At 37.8% G+C, this 23142-nt stretch overlaps 2 long non-coding RNA genes across 2 annotated transcripts; both read right to left on the bottom strand.

Moving 5' to 3' along the window:
* Positions 1–595: 595 nt before the first annotated feature.
* On the bottom strand, positions 596–10348 carry LOC129211580 (uncharacterized). Its single transcript, XR_008578878.1, has 3 exons — positions 10267–10348; positions 3750–3911; positions 596–686 (listed from the first exon to the last, which is right to left on the bottom strand). It is a non-coding gene; the product is annotated as an uncharacterized LOC129211580 (long non-coding RNA).
* A 1735-nt stretch (positions 10349–12083) lies between these two features.
* LOC129211583 (uncharacterized) lies at positions 12084–21742 on the bottom strand. The gene is made up of 5 exons (XR_008578879.1): positions 21643–21742; positions 19809–19908; positions 14657–14761; positions 12989–13048; positions 12084–12204 (listed from the first exon to the last, which is right to left on the bottom strand). It is a non-coding gene; the product is annotated as an uncharacterized LOC129211583 (long non-coding RNA).
* Between the last annotated feature and the right edge of the window lie 1400 nt (positions 21743–23142).

Consider the following 23142-nt stretch of genomic DNA (forward strand, 5'->3'; position numbering starts at 1 on the left):
ATGGAGCAGCCAAACGCTGCTGCTCATGTGCCCAGCCCTGCTCTGCGCCTCTGCAGCTGGAAGGAGAGGCTCCGAGGGCAGCAGGCCCTCCCAATAGCACATCCTGCATTAAAAGATGGATACGCACTCCTCTTCCCATCCCTCTGGCCCACAGTGTGGTTCTGTCTCATGGCTGGACTTGTGGATTCTAGTAAAGGAGACGAGTGGGTACAGAACTGGAGCTGTACAGTACTGGCTCTGCAGAGCTCGTTTATCACAATACTCCCATGCTTGGTAGGGAGTGTGATGCTTAACAGACCCGCTCTGCCTCTGCTACAAGTCCACACTTTGCCATTTCATTAATGAGGACAAAATATTTTATTCCTAGGGTGGCAAAAGATTATTTTCCCTATGCTGCTCAGAAGCCTTGTGCCAGCGCAGGACAAATTATGTTAAGTTTGGTTTTATTTTTGTTTCATTTTTAAAAATAATGCATAGGAGAGGTCCGTCTTTTTGTTCCTGATCACATAAAGCTTGGTCCTTTACAGAAATAACTAGCAGGTTGGGGTCAAAGCAAGGAACCACATGAAGACTTACCAGACTAGGCACAAAAACTCATTAAAAGCTTTCTTCCTTCCTGTGAGCACCTCTCTCAGATCAGGGACCATCTGGGCCTGAGGATGTAAAATTTCCAATTGAGTGCAGAACTGCAGGAAGCAAAAGAGGAGATTCACAGGCCATTCACCAGAAAAGGACCCACTAGGAGTTACTGTGCCAGCTTCTCTTCCCTCCAAAGTGTCCCCAGAGGTCTTTTTAGATTAGTTTCCCCAGTCCTTGTGGACTGAGTTAATCCCTCTGTGCATGTTAAATGGTTAAACAAAAATTTGCATTTCACCCCCTTGCCTGCATTATTAGTTCAGCAAAGATTTAATTTACATCCTTTCTTTGGGATGGAAGAATAAAGGGGCTTTTTGAAGAATGCAGAGTTGTTTTTTCTGGGATATGCTACATTTGAAAAACGTAATTGGCATTCCAGAGTAGCTTTTGGCTTTGTAATGGTAGCGTTAATTTTGCATCACATGTTTTCACAGTGCATTGGCCTTTAATGCACCATTTATATGTAATTTGATCGACTGGTTTTGCTGCCTTATCAGTTTCACTTTTAAATTCAACTTCTATTTATTGAAAGATTTTGTGTATTAAGTATGTAGAAGACTGACACTTTCTTATATGTAAAATTTAATGGAAACCAATGTTCAAAGGAAAAGCAAAAAAAATGCAGCAAATATATGAGTTAAATAGTAAAATATTAATGATGGGATAGTGCTAAGTTTTCAAAAACAGTGTCAAATGATTACACTGCATACTTCACAATATATTAGACAGACTAAGAAATAGCAGATATTGATCAGAAGAGCAAAAATGAGTGTTCTATACCGTGCTGTCTGCTTCAAATAAGCTTTACGCTTTTGTTCTCTTTGCAATTTAAAAATCTAACATTCAACAGACATTGTAAAATCCAAGTTCTTTAATCTGAAGGAAATAATCTACTACAGTAGTTTTATCGCTGTAACTGGCAAGCTCCTTGCTTAAAATTCTTGCAAAACTTCTATATTCCTTAAACATGTACATAATCAAGTCTGCACAATCTTTACTGTCCTGTGTGTTCTCAATACTAAGCATTTCCTTTGTATGTATTTATATATGTTTAACTGAAGATGATTTCTGCCTTGCCTTCCTCAAGGCTAGAAATTCCAGCCATTTTCACTATGATCTAACAGTCTCTGTCTTACCTGTCTCTTACCCAGCTTAGGAAACTTTGTATCGGCCCCTCACTTTGAACACTGAATAGACAGTTTATCTAATTGCAGCATGCTTTGGAAGCCTATCAATATATAAAATGAGAAAACTATAATGGAACATCTCTTGATCTTTTTGGAAAGTTTATAATGTGAGCAATAAATGAGAAGTTCTCTCGTGGGTTGTTTCCTTTACCTTGTAAAATATTAACTGCCTTCATTTATTGTTTGTGTCAGATATATGCAACTTCAATCATCACTATGGTAAGTACTTCTTCTGGGGGTAGCACATCTCAAATTCTAACCTACAAACTAGAATTATAAGTGTGGTGATGAGTAGGTGCTGAGGCAAAACGTGTACATTTTTCCTACTTCCTATGCATTCTGTGAGATTAACTTCAGTTATACTTGCTGCTGCAGGCTTGGTGTTGACTAATGCATTACTAGTGAACATACAGAAATGTTTTCTGGAGCATAATAGCTATAGTAAAGTTACAGAAACAGATTTTGCAGCTGTGAGCTCTTGCACTTGAAAAATCTCTGCTAGCTAGTGCTTGGCATCTTTGCACTAAAATCATTCCATAAGCTCCAGACTACCTCCCTTGAGGAAAAATGTACTTGAAAGATACAGAGGTGCAGAAAGCCTGCAAAAGAGACTTCTATTTGCTATACAAACACATATGTTCACAAACACTATTTGCTTTCATATTCATATAGAAATAAGGCTCTGTTCATTAAAACAATTCACAGCTGCTGAGTACTCATGCAGAATTATCCTCCTATACTTTAGAATTCTACAAGAAGTGTTATTAATCTTGTTTTGACCTCAGCATGACTTGTTTGTGCATGAAATGGCCTTAAGGCTTTTAAAATCAACAGTGACAATAACTCAGTGAACACTAAAATGTACACAGTGGAAGGACTTGACTGGCAAGTGCTTCTGAAATACACATTAGAGGAGTCTGGATTCTGAAAATGCACTGTGTACAAGATATTCCTGTAAAATATTCTAGTCTCTCTTTCCATTTCTCCTTTGAGTCATCTAGAAACTTACTTCTGAAGTAGATGGAGACATGCAGGAGTTATACTTAACAACCAGGAGGATATCTGACACAAAACGGAATAGGTGGTTTTGCTACTTTAAGTAATTCAGCATCTAAGAGGTGAAGAATCACTTAATGGAATGCCTTATAAAGGCTGAGAATACAGAATTTGTGAGTCACCATACACTGCCTTCAAATTACATTTGTACGATATTATATAATATTGTGCATAATCACCTGTGGAACAGAATTAATTATGAGTCAGGTATCTCTTCATGTCATTCATTTATATCTCCCTTGAGAGCTGACTTCTATTCTTCACTGAAATAACCCCTCTGAGCAAGACAGTGATTAGTGTGACAAATTGATGAATAAAATATCTCCATCCCCCTTATGGGACCTCCTCCAGCGTTCATGACAGTTATGGCTAAGTGAAATACATTTTTTGGATTCTTCTTATTCCTTAGTGGCAAGCAAGGAATCTCTTAAATAAAACAGTCCCAGCATATGTTTATCTATTCAGTTTCTGAAACTCACATTATCCTTCAACAGTTAAACTTCACTTTCAGTACAAAAACCTGAAATTCAATTAGGAAAAAACAACTCACTAGCAATATGGGAAGTAGAACTTTGCACTGTACCCAGCAGACCTCTCTCAATTACAGATAAGGGGAAAGGAGAGCTCCCAAAAGGCCTAGTTACCTTTTAGTGGGTTGTCACCTAAAAACAACTTTTCAATACAGGGGAACAATATTCAGAGTCAAAATCATCTCTGCCTCTAATCCAAATGTCCACATAATCAAGTAACTGAGATTCATTGCCTCCATTTGAACTGAAAACATGACTTCGTTGCACGTCATTCTCTCCAGACAAAAGTACAATTATTGTCTCCTAGCTTGAGGCGGCCCAAGGTCATATGACAACTCACCTTGACAAGTCCTACTCTTCTCAGTTCATTAGGAACAAGACTCTACTCTTCAAGTTCAGCTTCACTGCCATCCTAGCTGGCTCAGGCTGTAGGCTTATATGGAACACACACACGATGGCTTAGGTCTAAGGACACCAGCTGTCCCCAAACATCACACTTCTGCTGATGGACAAATAGAAAAGACAACTGAGATTAGACAAGTGAGACACCTTTCTGCAAGTCTTCAAACACAAGATCTTGCATCACACTAACAACATTAGGGGATTTCCCCAACCTTGTCCCTTAAGGAGATTGTAAAGTAAAACTCCCCTCTTGCTTCCCTACTAAATAAGCTGTTCTGTTGTATTTCCTCTTACAGACGTACTTTTTTTCAGCTTTGCCAATCACTCTGAGTTTGTGTGCTAAGCAGTCAGGTAGAAAAAAATACTTCCCTTTGTTCAGCCAAGTTGTAACTGTATTACAATTGAACCATGATGTGTCAACAGTTCATCTGTAACTTGAAAAAAAACCCAGAAATTAACATATCCACTCTTACTACTAAGATTTGGTTGGAGGAGATGACAGTTTGGGTTGGTTTTTTTTTTAATCAACAGGTATATTGGGCTAATAAACCCCCAAAGATAACAGCAGCAATCAATGCTTACCTCAGATGGACTATGCATTTTTGCGTCCTCTCTCCCTCTGCAGGTTCATGGTTTAATTGCAGAGGGTAAAAATTTGCTTATTACAACAGAAGATGCTGTCACCCTTTAATGCATTCCTGACCATGCCTACGTCCTGGTGAGAAGATTGGTTGTAGTACTGTCAAGACACCTGGGCATAAATTATTAGGCCGCTTACCCCTAAATACGGGAGGTATAACTTTAACATAACTAGGAAGGCACTCTGGACACATTTAATGGGCTCTGTTTCCTTTACCTGATAACCATATCAGGGCCTCATGGGCACCTTGATGCAGGTATCTCTATAGTCTCTATACTTCCTGTGATACTATGAATTTATGCTATTAAAAGAGATATACATCTTAGCAGATATTCTATTTTACTACAAAGTCTGCATCCCTACCAAGAGTCACAGTTTGACTTCTTGCCCAGTGGAAGAGAGGCTGAAAATGAACACAGTCAAGTCTATAGCCCATAAGAGGGCAAAAGTAACCCATTCAAAAACCAAAAGTAGGCCTTCCCAAGTTTAAGTTCAAAATTCTTGAGAAAACTTATTGTCCTTACCAAAGGGGAGAAACTCTGAATGAGCAGTAAACAGAACTGCTCATACCAGAGCAAAGGAGCTGGATAACCCTCTCACAAACACTGGTGTCCACAAACAGCAGTGTGTGTGCCTGGTAAGGAGAGCCGTACCCTGGCTCTCGTGTTCTGCTGTTGCATCTATGACTATTACTTGCATCAGAAGAGAAATACCACTAAATGGAAGAAATTTCATCTTCCTAACTTCATAAGCATTGTTAGAAAGCTAAAGGCACAGAATACAATGCGCTATTAATCTGGAGCCATAATCTGTTACTATTACCTTTACTCATTGTTCTGCAGCTTGCAGGTCATGGTTCAAACTACAGTTCTTTCATTAGCAGATTTCAAAAGCACTGTGTACCTCACCAGGCATTTTTAGCTCTCCGTGTCCATCCTACCTAAACATAAATTTAAAATTCTTTTCTTAGAAACCAATAATATCAGAGGCTCATCGTAAGAGGACTCACGGGAGTCACTTAAGGTTTTCATGTATGGTAGAATACTCCCACTCACATCCTGAAGAACATGGGGAGGTTCAAGCAAAAGGATCTGACCACATGTCTCAGACTAAACCAGCAATGCATATCATCAGCTACCCACACCATACTCCTAAAACTTAATGTCTATTATGAAGCAAGTTCCTTTCCATCTGCATGAAAAACTTGCTATTTTGTTATCAGTTTATCAGTCTTGCTAAGAGTCCAATAGAAAAAGCAAGAAATTATCAGTGGCAAACCAACTGTTGAAATGCTTTCCACCAAAGACACACAGAGAACCTTGCAACATTCCTATGTAAACATTTAGGAACATGTGCCCCTTCTGACTACTCCACTGGCACTGCATCCTCAGACTTTAACTTTGATCACTTCATCCTCTCTCAGATACTAAATGGTACTAGGCTTCGTTCTGTAATGTCGTGACAATGTTTTTGAATGCTCTACGCAGGTTTACTGCGCCCTGGGAAAGTGCTAGTCAGGAAATTATGTAAGAAATCAGCCCTCTTTTGTTACTGCAATTCTGGCAGTTTTCCAGATCTTTATGTCACTAATTGCATGCGATTATTGACAAAGAAAAGAGAGTTCTTCTAACCATGATACTAAACAATGTAATGAATGCCATTATACAGAATACATAATTTGTAACAATATAGGCCCCAAATCGGAGGTGCCTTGGTAATCTGTAATGATAGAAAATAAATAATCCTTTTCATTATGTAATTCCAGATTTTTCACCAGTCTATTCCAAATTCCTCTTGTCCTTGCATGTTGGTTTTTCAAACGTGCTTTGAGTTATAAAAGAACATTTATATTAGCAGGATGGAACTGTTGAGTCTGACTGAAAAAAATCGGCAATTTTAAAAAAACTTTATATATTCGTATCTTCCCCCCCACTGCCCATGAAGAACTGTCTGCTTTTTAAAGACCATCATCAATTGTGACTGCTAGTTGCAGACTTGTATAATTGCTTCCCTTTATGAATAAAGCTGTTTGCTTTAAAGTGCCATTTACTGGTTTCCTTCCCTAATGTGACATTATATATTCTTTCCTGTATCAAAAGTAGAGTGGTTTGGGGGTGTTACAGGCCACTAAAACTGAAATCTACACTGGTGGAATTGCTCCTGTATAGTTATGTAATAAGTAAGTGTAAATATGACAATGGAAAACACTGCCAAAGCAGTGAAAACTGTTCAAAACCTCAGATTTTGTTATAAGCATATTACTAAAATCACAGGCTGTTTCCTGCTTTTGGTGTAGATAAACACACTAAGATTCACAAATCAAACTCATTCACTTCATTGTTTTTTCACAATCCAGACTCATATTCAGTCACTTTTGAGCCAAAATCTTGCACCATTAAAAGGAGAGAATGCTAAATCATTCATTTAAAGGTAATTCCATTTGATCACCTTAATGTAGAGGCACATAAGGAGGTTACGGCTGGGTAGTGTGGTGGAAAAGACAAAAGTAATTTGCTCAATATTCATCTAAGAAAACAGTAAGTTTGCTCTTTGCTAATGCCATCATCACTGCTTTTGTTCTACACATGCTAACAAAGTAACAAGCATAGCTGCATGAAAAACAATAGCGGGGCACAGGCTACTCTTCCATTGGTAAAGCGCTCTTTGCTATTGTGCTCTTTGTTTTAAACCTGAAAAGGAGATACTTCCCAATATACAGTAAAACAAAAAAAAAGAATAAAGTTACTTCAAAAGTGACTATGTAAAATGTACATTAGAAGAAGGCCCAATACTTCATTATATTGCAAAAGGAGAAAGGTCGGTCTTGAAAACAAATGAGGCTTTGCGCATCAATCATTTTTAAAAGAATTATGATTCTATATTTAGAAAAGAAGTCAGACACTGGATTTCACAACCATATGTGGAAAACATTAAAGGGAAAACTGGGTGGGATTGCCAAGGCAGTGTGGGGCCAAGAATTGCTATTTTTTTAAACCCACCCCAGAACACTGTAGGGGGAAGTTTCACACGACTCTCCTCTGCAACTATTGCTAAAGTAAATTTGACTACTAATATGCAAAAGCTGGCAGCCCTGGACTGCTCCAGAGACTGAGTTATGTTGACAGCACCAGAACTAGTCAGGCAGTTCTGGGACAGTTTCCCATGGTACTGCCCATCCTCTGCTAGGCTGTGAATAAATAGGAAATTTCAGTCTAATATTCCAATGCAATTTATGAGATGAATAGACAGTAGATGGAACAGCAAGACTTCCCAATCCTCCTTTGGAAGTGCATGAGAGGATTTTTACAGTCAATAAGCAGTGCATGTTAGCCAGAATTTTACTGTGAACAGTAGAAAATTTGTGACTATATTGTCAACATAGATAAAAATGAATGGCCTGAATATGCATTGTTACCACTTTCTTCTGAATAAGTGTACCAAGCATAGCAAAAAGGGTCTTGCTCATAGCCCTCAAAATATTACTTATTAGTTCCTTCCTTTTTGATAAAAGGTTACGCCTAGTGAAAATTTGTACAACTTAAAAAGCCAAACATTAGGGGTTTTGAGCCCATCCAGTTCTGCCAAAAGACATATACGGTCATGCTGGCATTTAGTCTATCCAATCTTTTGCACATTCAGAGCATCATATCAATATTAATTGTCAGTATGCTCATACAAGGCAAGCAAATAGAAATATGACGGGCAGATGCTACAAACAGCACCGTGTTCAATTACATCATCTTATTGATATCGTTGCTTTTCCCTAGTATTTTCAGCCTGGATAGCGTAAATTAACTTGCATATTCTCAATAAGCTGTACACATCTCCATAACTAACTAGAAGTTGCAAAGTAAATGAATTGTCAGTGGGAGGGGAATGGAGCGGACCATTCCTTTGCAAGATTAAAAAACATCTTAAGATTTTCATTTGAAAACTATGCCCTGCAATTCCTAAACTTCCTTTTCATCCTAATGTTTCCCAGATACTTCGTCCTTTACAAGACTGTTTGCCTCTGGGGAAAACACAGTATTTCCACTGTTCAAGCATTACAGCTTGGCAGGGTAGAAGAGGAAATAAAGCATATTTAATTAAGTGAAAAGTGCAAGTTGCATTTAAAGACTGAAATAATACAGAGAGCCTAAGAGTGAATGTCCTCCTCTTTTAAAAACGGCATAGAGGTTTTAAGAGCCACAGCTTGTCAGCAGTCTTCCTTTTCATCAGTGAAGGAGCACAGTGGCTCCTTAAAAGGATGTCTGTGTGATCCTTCCATTCTCTAAGGCAAAATATGAGAGGGGTCAAATGACTCATTACGCATCAAGACCTCACAGGACCCGCTAACACTGCATCCCCAAGCAAAGAGTTAGCACATGTAGAACTCCTCACAATACTCCCATGGGATGATACACACTGAAGGAACCAAGAAGAAATTGGGAAACAGGCTGAAAACTGGAACCCTGGGAAAGAGACTGAAAAGGCATAGACTCTAAGAGAACAAAATATATGGGTTTAGTTTACTGTTTTGCCTTCTCAGCAAAACAGCAATCAAGTTGTCCAGAACTAAAAGCAGTTCTGGTAGTAAGTCATACTCCCACTACCTGGAATGAGGGTGTTGTTGCTTAGTGACGTGTGTTCATACAATCTTGAAGAAATGGGGAACAATTCTGCATGTCAGAACACCAATGGAGATTTCACAATTAATATCTTTATATTCTTCTTCTCAAAATCAGCCAGAACGGTCACATTTCAAAGATGACAGCTGTCTTGACTGACGGATTTTTAGACTAACTACTCATGCAGTTACTCTTTAGCTCTTTTCTGTCACATTATAAAACTGCAAGCATTAGAGATCTTGTGTACACCTGCACAGAGAAAGTACTTCCCATTTACTTAAGACATACCAATACAGGATGTACTCCAAATAAGGTATTATTTAACCACTTCTGAAGGCACTGGCTTCATTACATAGTATGCTCCTCCCCCTACATAAACGTAGCATTTATCTGGGTACTGGGATTTGTTCTAGACTCTGTTGCTTGCAAACTGTTATTCTGGGAGACAGATAATGTAAATAATTAACAGGCAGTATATTCTTCCAGCTGCTAATGCTGTAAAATAATTTCTCAGAACTTATCCCAGAATTAGATTTAATACTGATTATTAAGCACTTGATAATGTGTGATAAAAGACAGACAACTGTAACAGAACGAACAGTGCACAGGAAGTGCTGATTTTTATCTTACTGGCTTTCTGCCTCTATTTTCATAAATACTTCACGAGTGATGACAGTAGATTAAAAAGCATTTTTTGCATGCAGACGGTAGTTCTCTAGCCCTCCTTCCTGCACTTCTATCACATCTCTGTTAATAGCAATATGTTTTCATTAGTGATGGGCACCAGTAGCTATTGCCATAAGCTGAGTCACATTCAGGTGTGCACTGCTGTTGAGAAACAGATGTTTCCCTCTTACAGCTAACCACACAGGCTGGCTGTTCCACACAAAAACTGTCCACATCCGGCTTGGCAAGCCAAAGAGACAGTCATCAGTACACTCAGATCCATTCCTTGTACATTGGGCATTTTTATGAGCCACCACATATTTCTGAGGTGGAATCCACCAGGTTTTGATTTTTACACTTACTTGTCAGAACCAGTGGATCCTACCCTGAGGTTTTCTCGGGCCTGAGAGCTGCAGAAGAGTCCACTGTCACTGCTCATGACAGAAGCTTTTTTAACCCTTGCAAGAGCCAACAACTTCATATAGGCTTCTAAGCAGATATTGATACTAGTGATGTTCCTAATATGGACACAAACTTACCCATATCCGGAAAAACAAGCCTTCCACAAATGTTTAACCATCAGGCACTCTGCAAGGATCTGCATCTCATCATCACTTGCAGCTTGCCCAGCATCTGGAATTAGTGAATCCAAGTTAATGAAGACTCACTACTTCAGAAAGAGATCAGTTCACAATTAAAACTATACATCTAAAATGGGAGTTTAAAATTAGTGTGTCTGTAGGGTTTTTTTAAGCTGGAGCACGCAGAAGTTGTAGTATATATGGATTGGAGCACGTTCTAGTAATTTATGTAATTAACAAAGTTCTTTAAAGAAGTTAAAACTACAGCCCCATATACTATCTCAAACTTCGTCCAGTCACCCAAGCAATCAGTCATCCTAGTATATTTGTGGACTTCAACTTTAAAAGCATTAAACAGATTCTAATCTAGTGAGAAACTATGTTGACTTTGTTGAGAGCACAATTAGGCTACTGCTACTTGAAATCTTCACCAAAACCTCTCTAAGTTTGTTTTAATGTTACTAGCGGCACACTGACAAATCCAAAAATATCCATTACTCTGTAAGAGTTAAGCGTTGTGGATATAGCAGATCTTAAGAGCTGAAGGCACTCAGTACTTGGATGCAATTCCTGGAAAAGCTTCAGGAAGCTCCTTCGTTAACAGTGTTAAATCAGTGGATATCATACCTTTTCAGTTACATAGTTAGCTGATTTTTCAGTACCTGCAGAGGTTTCAAATGTCTAGAAAATATTTTTGGTAAAACTGACCATTTTAAGATTACTAGATTATATTTTGCTTGTATGGGAACAGGTGCATTGTGTTCTGAGTATCTGTACTATTGCTGCAAAATCAACCTGGAGACTGCACTGACCTCTACTGAAGTTCAACGCTGCATGGTAGTATATAAAAGTACTGTGCTGGGGCAACCGTTTAAAGACGAGGTAACTCATGTCTGGACTTGACATATTAGATGGCACACGAGTCAGTAGCCTGAAAATGTCAGTAGGTAGCAGTTAAACTTGCTTTCCTATCAGATGACCTCTCATTCCTAGCTGGAAGAATCCCAGATGAAAGTTTAGTCCTAGGATCTGAAAGATTGTAATTTTCTTTAAAGACTGTATTTTTATTGTAACACCACTACCATGGGGCTGCTGAAAGTTATAAAATTTATAATTCTTTCCTAAACAGAAGCTGAGGGATGGCAACAATAGGAGTCCTTCAGTATGATCGATGTTCTATTGACAGAGGTGGGGGGAAAAAAAAATCCAAGTGAAAGAGTTTGTTAGAACATGAGAGACCATGAACTTTGGAGACTTACCCAGGCTACAAACTATGCAGTAGTGCCTTGCCTTTGTAGGCTTTCTCTGTACAACCCCATAATGTTAAAACAAACAAACAAAAAACCCTTGAAAAAAACCACACTAAAACAAAAGTGAGGGGAAAAAGACTCATACCCACTCCTGAGTGAAAAGCAGCAGTTGTTCACAAACACTGCAAGGAACAAAAATCTCCTTCCATGAAGCAAACAGGCCTGCCTTGAGATTGGAAGAAGCAGATGATATTTTGCACATGATTAAACCTGAATCTCAGTCTACAACCATCAGAACTCAGTGTGTTTTCAAAGATGTTCTGATTAATCAAACTGCCTAATTAAGAGTTTTGAGTGTCTCTGCTGTAGTAATTAAGTGCCTTTACTATTGCCTTGTAACACGGTTAATTTTAAACTGTGACTGGATAGAAGCCTGACTGCACTGATAATCCAGTTATGCTTTGGGAATTACTGTGTACCAGTTGATTAGATTAAGAGATGAAGGCAGAATTAGGTACCACTTGCCATAGCCACATCATTGTAGGCTTCTGTAAGTGTCACAGGGTTTGCTGAAACAGACTATGCAGACAAATTCTGAAGAGATATGTGATATAGGCGAGAGCATTCCTTTGCTGTTTAGGTTAATCTGTGAACAAGCAAGGCAGAAATTTAAGGGAGAGGTATTATATTCTCTTTGATTAACATCAAGAAACAAGCTGGCCTAATAAAAATACACACAAATTCCACTTTCAAAATTTTGTTCTGCTTCTGTCATCATTGGATGAACCAAAATAAGCCACAACATCGGGAATATTTCTTTTTCTACTCTAACTACACAAAATAAGCTGTGTACTTACTTTCACCAGCCATAACTATACCATCCATGCTTAAGAGTACATCAAAACAAAAAGCAGCAAAAGGATGTGACCATGCATGGGATTGCCCATGCATACTACCACACTACCAGACATTGCATTTGCAGTTTTCATAATTAAATAAACCACAGGTAAATGTCTAGACCATTTCTTTATCCCTATCACTATAAAAATTGCAACTGGTCTGTAAAATTTACAAGGGGGAAATTATATGCATTAATTATTATCTTTAAAAAAGATACTTTTTGGTGGTAGGGACAGATATTTGCAGCTAATTTGCTTCACATCACTGTGCATTCTTCAGACGTTTCTCCCAAGTATTTTAAGAGTGATTCAGCAGTAATTCCAAAACAATTCTCAGAAATTCTTTACCATGTATGGACATAGACACTTCCCCTCCCCCCCCCTTTTTTTTTTGAGAATACTCTGCAACTTACCAAATGAGTATAAGATTTCTGATGCAATTTGAAATTAGACTGTGTTCTAGATTTGCAAATGATCCATTATTTCAGTTTGGGTTTAGTAGTTCACCATTCAAGAAGAAATATTACTTACCAGTTAGAGCGAGGGCTGTGAGTCAAGACACAAGGCTCAATTCCCACTAGTGTTCAAGACCTGTGGATTCAAGCACTTATCTACATTAAATGCCTTATTTTCCATTATATACAAAATATTTCATAAAGATAATATAGCACAGGACAAAATGTACTGTATACATACACAAAAATAAACCAGTTAATAGTAAAAACTTTGAGACTTGCTGTTAAATATTAAGAACTACTTATGCTTCTATTCTATAAATCATTCATAAATATGCATGGGTTTGTTTTGGGAAACGAAAGAAATGTTGCTGAAATGAAAGCTCAGGACACACAGCTCTTCACTGATGGATGAAGATAAGATGCAATTTGTTTTTAGGCAAATTATAAAATGCCTGATTACTAAATTATGAATTAGTGCAATTCTCACATATTTCATACATTGCTGTTAAATAGCTTACTCTAAGGTGATACAGGATCTATTTGTAACCAACCTCCAGTCCTGATATTTCTACAAGGTTTATAAAAATTGATTAAATTGGGTTAGTAATATGAAAATTGTAGTTTAATATAGAGTCTATTACAGACTTTAAAAAAAACAAACTTGTGATTGTTACTGTTGGGAGACTGATTTTAAAACATAAACCGTGGAACACTCTGCTTGGTTTTGCCAAAGGAACGCTCCTGCCTATTCACTACCTGGGTAATATTTTCTTGAGATGTGTATGGGTAAATGCCTCAAGGAACGTTTGCACAAGCGACAGTTACAGATTTTAGTTGCTGTAACCCGTACACAATACAGAACAAGCAGAAAATCACATATTTCTCTAAGTCACTGACCTCCCCAGATTCAGACAGAGGTAGTAAATTAACAGATGGCCTTAAGGCCACAAGAATCAATAAAAGACATAAACCACGGATACTATTAAATGCTGGACTTTGGGACCAGGCATTGATTTTTATTGTCTATATTACTGCTGCACGCACAAGATTCACTACAGACTTCTGTTCTGTATTGATTTTGTTGAACAGCAATCAAGAGTTCAGTGTTTAATGGCATGCAGCTCAAACTGAAGTTCCCGCTTACTGCGCAGAGGTTTTAATCAATTAAATCCTCCCATCACATATTCTCATTCACTCTGTGTAACTGCCTTGCATAAAAACATAAAAGAACGATAATGTCATTGTTATCGTTAATACTCCATGAAATTCCCTTTACTTATTAATTTAGTAACATTTATAGATCTTCAGTATGCAAGGCTTTAGAAGCAGTCTAAAAATTGTCACAGATTTTCTGCATGACTTCTCATCTTTGCAACTTGGAATTGCACAACTGTAATGAAAGACAAATTGACGTACTGGAGAGAATAATTCCTTCAGTTACACAGCACTGACAGTCAACTTGACCTTATTACATGGTGTCCAATTAAGATTCCTTTGCCATCTAGAGTTTTAAATGGCCTCTATTAATCACAGCTACAGCATCGACGATAATAAACCCTTTCCCTGTACAAATGAAGTATACTTTATCTTTGGCAAAGATGGCAAAGTCACCAAAATAAATCCAACATGAAGCTGAAAAATGACTAACAATTACTGACTTTGCTTTATATAATCTCTTCAAATCGTGCATGACTACTCTTGTACAGGTAATTATATGTACAGAAAGTCAATCTGTTTTTACCTTTGAAATCTCTTCATAAGGATGACTTCTAAGCAAGACAATGTTACTACCATAAGAGGTGAGTAACAAAAGCCTGAATCAGTTCTCATACACTTGCTGCATCCACTGCAAAAGTAGAGCGAGATATAGAGTATATTTATGTGGAGGGTTAGATTTTGAGGAGACATTTAAGTAATTAAGAATTCCCGTTGATAATATGAAATGGAGGGAACTATTAAAATCCATTTGTGTGAAAAGCAACCTGGAGAATGGTTAAAATATAAAAATATGAGATTATTCCTCACAAATAATATGAAGCAAAATATAATAAATCATGACATAACTTGAAATGTTAAAAGGAAGGAAATCAAAGAGACTAAGGCTTGCAGGCAACAGATGATGATTGTAAAAATGAAGTGACAGCATAGTCTGAAAGAATTTAGATACATCGCTAGCAGATAGTACTACAACAGGAAAGTAGCTCCCTTGATACAACGTGAAAAGTATGAAAATTAGCTAACTAGATTAGGTGTAAATAGTTTTTCATGCCTTCCTATTAAAAGTAAGGGCAATTGGGATCACTTTACAAAAATAGCTGCCGATTAAAAAAACAACTAGTGGACTCGCTGGGTAGTTCTCAGATTAGTCAGTCTGAATGTTAGCACATAAGATGTGAGAGTAGAGTTTTGATCATATAAAAGTAAAAATTATTTCTGAAAAATGAAGGATGACTAGAAATTAAGAAAATAGGAACAAATGACCACCAAAAAAAGAATGGTGCTGTCCCTCAGGTCTGCAACCTCTGAAGAATTAGAAAAGTGAACAATAAATAGCAAGGCGCTTCCTTAAGTGACAAACACTTTTTAATGCTGAGAAAACTAGGAAACAAACTAAAGCAGATATAATACATTTTCTATTTAAAAATGAAAACCTGTTTTCCAACACTGTTGAAACCATTTAGCTCTTTCTCCTCCGAGAAGAATGTTCTGTACAATGTATGCCATGAAGTATTCTTTGAAATTGTAGGTGGCAGAGATATGAAGGAAAACACAGTAAGTTTCTGATAAGAAGTGATAATTGGCCACAGTACTGAGGCAAACTCCTACCCAATGTTGTGTGTTAGCTACTAGTACTTATCACCTCTGTAAACAAAGTTTAAACTTTTAACAAAAGACACATTCAGTTGTTTTACTGTGCTGAAATTACTGTCAATGTAGTTAAAGCAGGAAAAACTATTACCAAGAAGTGATATCTGCAAAGAGCAGAAGACAATACATTTCTGGAAAACAAGACAAGAAAAAAAAAGTTAAAATAAAGATGAGAAGGAAATGCAAGAAGTAGAGAGAGCTATTTGTTGCTTTTCCCACCCTTCTCACTGAGCTGCGTGCTATATACACGGTGCCATTGATTCTATTGATCATCTACAGTACAAAGTAGAAAACGCTTTCGTAAAGTCAATTTACTTGTAACACAGATTGTATGTTCACATGAAACGGCAAATGGTAACAACTGAGAGCCCAGGCAGGAGGTCATTCATTCACAGTACCTTTCCTCAGCTTCAGCTGGCTGGGAAGCAGGGTAGATTGCTGCAGACACAGCAATTGGCTGCAGCAGACGATACCCAGGTAACCTAAGTCAGTGCAGATTCTTCTGTCTGGGTACCTGCCAATACCTTCAAGAAGCTTCTGTTATTCAATTATGAGCAACTCCAGCCAATAAACACAATAATACAGAAGTTTAAGTGTACTCTATTGGTTTCCTATCCAGGACAGTTTGTCAAAATCCTTTATGAAGTGACATTCCAGTGAGAACTACAGGCTACTGGAGCCACAGGTATCAGGAACCTTCACACCACCAAGGACTCCTTGGCTAACAAACATTGAGAGTAACCACTGTCTGGATGATTTGGGTTATTAGTCCATTTAGTGATAGATAATAATAAACATCTCTTCACAACTACATTGCTTTCTTATTCAAGACACGTCACAATGGACAACTATAACACAGGGAGAAAAGCTCAACTATAAAAAATTTGCATGCCTATGAATTTAAGAAAAGATATGAAACACTGTGAATCCCTCCCCTGATGCCCTAAGGTGTCTGTGCTTAAATAGTGGATCATAAGTGCATCTGAACACATGGCTAAATTGATCAAATTCTATAATTGCTGAACAAATTATATACTCCACACAAAGCACATACTCTCCCCACAGCCCTCACTCAGAAAATGCTTCAAATTAAGCTGCCAGAAAGATGAAAATAATCATTCTGCTCACACTTTACAAGGTCTGAATGGCAACAAACACTTCATTTATAATGTGGCAGTATCTTCTGGAGGCAGACTAAGATACTCTAAAGAGTAATGATTTTAAGTTAACATTCAACTGCATGTTCCTTTGCCACAGCCTGAGCTATCTACCAGTGAAGGGATTCAGAGATTGCAAATTTCTGTGTTTCACCGAGAGGAGTTTGTTCATGCAAACCATCAAGGTCAGGCACCAGAACTGGTTAGCTGTGGCAGTTCAGAACTCAGCATGGCCCAATAGGCTTTAACAGGTAAGAAATATTACTAATATGAGCAGACAGCATGCCACACATTAAGATTCATTAGGAATTTACTGAGGAAGCCCAACACTATTAGTTTTGTAATTACCATCAGCATGACCTGGATTTTGCTAATGCCCCACAAACTGACTTGCGCATGGTGCTCCCCATGTTTCCTATTTTATATCGCTAAAACAAACATGAGACACTATGCACCTCAAGCACATGGAGCCAAGCAAATATTTTAAGGGAAAAACCAACACCATGGGTCTATCAGGTTATTCAACAGCAATAAATGTTTCTAGATGTAATGAAGCATGAATATTATACTAGCCATACAAGGCAGCTGTTTCCCCCTTGTGTCACTAAGCAGCACAAAGGGAATCTAATCCAGTGTGCTAGGGTGATGATCAAAACCAACCTGAAAGTACCAGGGGAAACCCAAGCTGCACACGATCCTTCAAGCTTCATAGAAGAGTGATTTGTTCTTAAAAGAATTTAATTAAACAAACAGGTTTTGGCAGATGATCAAGTGTAATACATTCACAAAGGATGGAAAAGAATTGTACAACCGATAGGGCTAAGAGGAAAGCAACACCGCCTTTCTAAAAAGATTTAGCTGCTCATACCATCAGCAAGAAAAAGCCATCAAAATTTGGCTGCTCTGTCAGATGCATTCCACTTCTTTTCATCTTGAGTGAGCTCTCCTCAGGCTCCCATGGAAAAGCAGCTTTTTATTGGACAGCAATAAAAACAAATAAACTGTGAAGCTAATATAAAATTCAGGTCCTTTTAAAATCTCAAAATAAGACCTATTCCCTTCCTCCACCCACCAAACCTTGCCAGATAAGAGCTAAGTAGTACTGGGTAATACCAAGCTAGAAGAATGAGCTTTTCAGGGAAGAACATCTTTGCTCTTATTTTCCAGAGCCATATTTAAAAAAAAAAAAAAAAAAAGTCAGCTTCTTGCAGCCAAATTGAAGGACACTGAAAGGTCAGTCTAGAGACTCTGTGCCCAAGTCATAAGCAAACCAGGACTTCACTAGCCTTTATGTTTTATAGCACAGCATGGAAATTATCTGCACTGTACACGTTAAATTAGTGTCTCTGTTATTGTATACAATTGTGCTTTATAAATGAAAATTTAGACTCAGAACACAAAAGATCTGTGTGATTCTACCACAAAGAGTACTTTTTATAAAAACAAAGTCCCCAAAACAGCATCCATACTCTCTGTAAAAAAATAAAAAATATCTGTAGGATCACCCAAAATCTCACATCTTTTCTGGAGTTGCTTCTGTTGCTTTTTTCTTATCAAGATTGTTCCCTATTGTACTAGAATTCATTTACAGTTATAAATATTTTTTCCTACTGTACTCCTTCTGTGAACAAAGGCACCATTACTCAGCACCATTTGCTACCTTTCACTACTCTCTGCAGAGACTTCCCTCTTCATTCAGGCATCTACCTCCACAAGAGGACATGTTGTTCTCTATCCCTTTGTTTCTCTAAAACAACAGCAGCAACAACAAAAACATCCACATCACCAGAGATGTGGCAGTGCAGCTCTGAGGAAAAAAATCCATGTCAATAAGCAAGGACTAAACATACTTACCTCTGGGCTAGAAAAAAAATGCCAAAGCATCCCTGACACAAAGAAAATGAGCCACATTTTCAGATGCTGCTATGCCTCCATTTGACTATGGAACATAGAGGAGCGTGCTCCATCATCACTGATATTTATTTCCAATCGTGGGAGTGAAATGATAACTGACACCCAGTGGGAAATGAAGCACAAAGTGTTTAATTGCCCACCTGTGCTCATACCTACATCATGCTAAAAATGCTAAAGGACATGACAGCCTTGTCTACATTCCTATTATAATCCCCAAAATCCTGCAGTCAGCAAGGACAAGCTTGCTGAGAAATTAATTTAGCCAAGTCAAATGTCTTTCCTGGTATGGATGTGGCCATATGGTTTCCCATGTTATACATTTATAGCTACTGTAAGACACAAAGAAATAAATACATGCATTTTCTCACTGATGTGCCTGAAAGATTCTATCATTATCAGTAATATTATTGTCCTCAACAAATAACTGTTACCTTCTTATATATACATTTGTAAATTAATTTCTAAACTAACAAAGAAAAATCTGATGCAGAACTCAGGCTCCGCATAAAGCATTTCCTGTAAAGGAAACTTGCGGAAGCATCACTAGTCTGACTGGTCTGTTACAGCACAGCAAGATTCTGGACTTGATCACTTACTGCTGAGGATTTTTTCCGGCACCTTAGGGCTCTGCAGTCTGTGCAGAGCATTAACAAACCACAACACTCTTTGTTTAAACCAGAGTAACATTTAAGACCTAATTTACCCTTTCTTTACATACATGTAAGTGACAGTAAGATGTGTATCACCTGAAAATCAGACCCAAGAGTGAACTGTGGAAATAGACTTAGGAAGGAAGAACTGCTGAAAAATAGTAGGAAGGAGTGATGACACTAGGGAGGGTCTTGTTGGCTTTCAAGAAGCAAGGAGGATATTGAGAAGGAAAGAAAACAAGAGTCAGGTAGAAAAGCAATGCTGAGAGCACTTGACAGTGAGGAGTAGGTATTGGATACGCACTGTATTTGATATTGAAGGACCATATTTGCTCCGTGAAGAACATGAACACCACAACAGATGTGAATCAATTTAGTTTAAACAGACATCATTACGACAGGTGCTGAAATAAATTGCAAAGTGCATAAAGTCAGTACTAATACAGAACACATGCATTCAATCAATGTCACCTATCTCAGCACCAAGACTTGTAGCAGGGGATTTTGTGAAGGCTGGAGCAAGAGAACTTCAAATTGTCTAATCTCAGCTGCAGCCCTCAAGCATTCTTCTCCTATAATCATGGTTTGCTGTGGGAGGATGTGGGGGCTGTAATTGTCCCACTGAGGGCTTTTGATGGATGATTGTATTTCAAATATCTGGGTCTGTGATTCTGTAAAGTTTACTTTGACTTAGTATTACATTAAAAATAAAACAAAGCACTCAGACCACTGCCAAAAAATTGTGAAAATGGCTGCTCCTAAAAAGATGCACTGCAGAAGGAAAGGCTTTTTACTTTCTTCATGTAATTTTAAATAAAATTAAAGATAACAAGTAAATACAGTGAATTTTACAGAAGTCTTGGATGCAGGGAATCATCTGCTATGAAAATTAAGCAGAAAATTCAGTAGAGTCTCTTTGACAGAAGAAGTGACTAAGAGTCCAGGAAGTCTCTCTCCTACATCACCTTTCTTAGGTGGACTTTGCTGAAATGATTGAAAAAAGAATTGTCCCAAGAGATTCACATTAGGCCTTTGCCAGAGTTTATAAACAGAGTAGCAAAACCAAACACACACCTATGCCTCAGCTGCTGTTGTACAAAGCCTCGTACACAAAAAGAAATGGGTTTGTTTTCACCTAAAGCTTTGAATGGTTTGGCCAAGATACAATGAGGAGCAGAACTCAGTTACAAAGTTTTAAACAAGTACATCTAGTAGAGTTTTTCTCTCTGAGGCCTTGGTCTAACCTAAGCACTTAGATAATAAGCAGCAGGTCCACAACCACTTGATTTTGCTCTTCGTGTCATAGAGTTATCTAATCTGTTCTTAAATTGTATTTAACCACCTTAAAGGAAAAAAAATAATCACAGGCTCAGAAACTATTTTGTTTACACGGTTAACTCCATAGAAATCAATAACGTTACTCCTTATTTTCAAACAAAATCAGTCCCAAGCTATTTAAAGTTCACGCGATGTGCACAATTGAGCACTTTGCTTTGAGAGATAAACACATCAATAGATGACCTGAAAATGGTATTCAGGAATAGAAATCTTACTTGCAAAGCTGTCCTATTGTAAGTCTCTTCCTTCACTAACATTATAGAGCACACTGACTACTTACTGTTTACATTTAACTTTCTACATTAAATGCTGAAGTCACAAATCCACCTACTTACCATATGTAATTGTAGCATACAAATGCCAAGCCACTTAAGGTGCTATTGTTTTTTCAGTAAGTGACATTTTTATGGCATCTCCACAACAGCACAAAGATCACTTCACCAGAACTCAGTGGTTATCATTTGCCAAAAGAGTAAGTGGCAATGGTTTGCAATCAGAGCACAAGAACTGTGCTCACTAGCAGTAGGATGTATGACACTGATGCCTACCCAGTGGTACAGGAAAATATGCTTGTTTATAACAGTATTTCAAATGCACAGGAGACTGACTGTATTTTAAGCTTTCACATGCTTATATTATACACTATACACAAAGGTGATGTGAATATTCATATAGTCCAGGCCTCCATTTTAAAGTCACTACTCTGGCTACTTCTCTTAACAGAGACTACTGTTACAAAATTGAAACCAACCAGCTCTGGATGCAAATTCATACCAGTCAGTACAGTCACCCATACATACCTTGAAGTTATTGGTTTATTTTGTTCCAACCGTTTTGATGAGCATCAGGTAACTATTTGATGATGTTACATATGTCATACATATGTGCTCCAAATTAAATCTGTACAAAAAAGCAAATAAATTTTTTAGATTATACTTCAGAAGAGGAAATGAAGTTGCATTCTTGGCCTTCTTCGATATAAGACTTGTTCTTTTTGGAAATGCTCATAAAGCAGTCAGTTAGCTCAAGATAATGCCATATGTTCAAAGCGAAAAAAACACTTCTTCCCCAAAGAGGCATGTTAGGACTACTGGTGCTGGAGAAGGAAGAAATGCCTGATTCACTGCCAGTGTCTGAACTCTCTGAATACTGCTGATCAGGGCTGCGAGAATTGAGCTCAACACCAGAGCAGCTATTTATTTTTGTTAACTTGTTCATAGTTTCCCAACTTTGTAACTTAAATCGCTATTATGAAATTTTAGTCTTCCCATCTTTCACAGTCTGGCTACACCTTTTCCCCCACCAGAAGTGGCATATGAGTGATATTCGTAGTTTTACTGCACATTCATAATGCTCATTTTGCAGCATTAGCTTGAGTATCAGCATCCATGAGCAAGCATGCACTTACGTTTAAGGAATGAGGTAAGTTTCTTATTTATAATTCATTAACTCTCTAAAACATTTCAGTGCATATTTTTCATGAATTTAGGGATCCCAGATGGACGCCTTTAAACATCTTTAATCTTTCAACCCAATATTGTGATCCATAAGGCTCCTTTTTCATCCAAAACTTCTATTACCTTCCTCTGACATCCTGACATGCTAGTTCCAGCCACTGCCAATACTTGAGGGGCATGGAATTGACCGCTGTACTCTGTTAAGGCAGGAAGAATTTAGACTGCAGTTCATGAGAATGAATGGTTTTCTAAATAAATAATCACATAGTGAAATTTTTATTGTTTTTTTCCCCCCTCCAGTTGCAATCCTTCTCCACCCGCTTCTGCTACTGGCTGGTAGAACACCATAGCAAGGCTCCTCACATTTTTCATCTGTTCTTCTTTGTGGTATCTTAAAGCTCTGAGGACTGGTCTACTTTTAAAGACTGTATAGCTCTAAGTCAGTTAAGAGCCTAACTTCTTTTATCCTAACGATAGAATATAAACCATAAGTAGATGCTCTCACATTGTAAAAAGCACCTAACGCTGGTTGCTTACTTGGCTTGCCAACATGGACTATCAATATGGCACTTGACAGCTTAGTTTGTGATCAAAGAACAGAAGGCATTGAATTAACTCTAGGCATACAGCAGGCTACGTTACTTTAAGATTTCTCAAATGGCAGACTGAAATTCCCCCATTTACAGAGCATAGAGTCGAAATTAACAGGCAATACTTTCACTTAGCAGATAGCACATTTTCATAACCAAAGTCACACACTCATTTGTAAAGGTACCAGCAACAGTACCATTTGTGGAGCCCTCTATCAAAGTATTGTTCCTAGTATCATACACAGATCCATCA

The sequence above is a fragment of the Grus americana genome, chromosome 11, assembly GCF_028858705.1.
Source record: "Grus americana isolate bGruAme1 chromosome 11, bGruAme1.mat, whole genome shotgun sequence".
Classification (NCBI taxonomy): Eukaryota; Metazoa; Chordata; class Aves; order Gruiformes; family Gruidae; genus Grus; species Grus americana.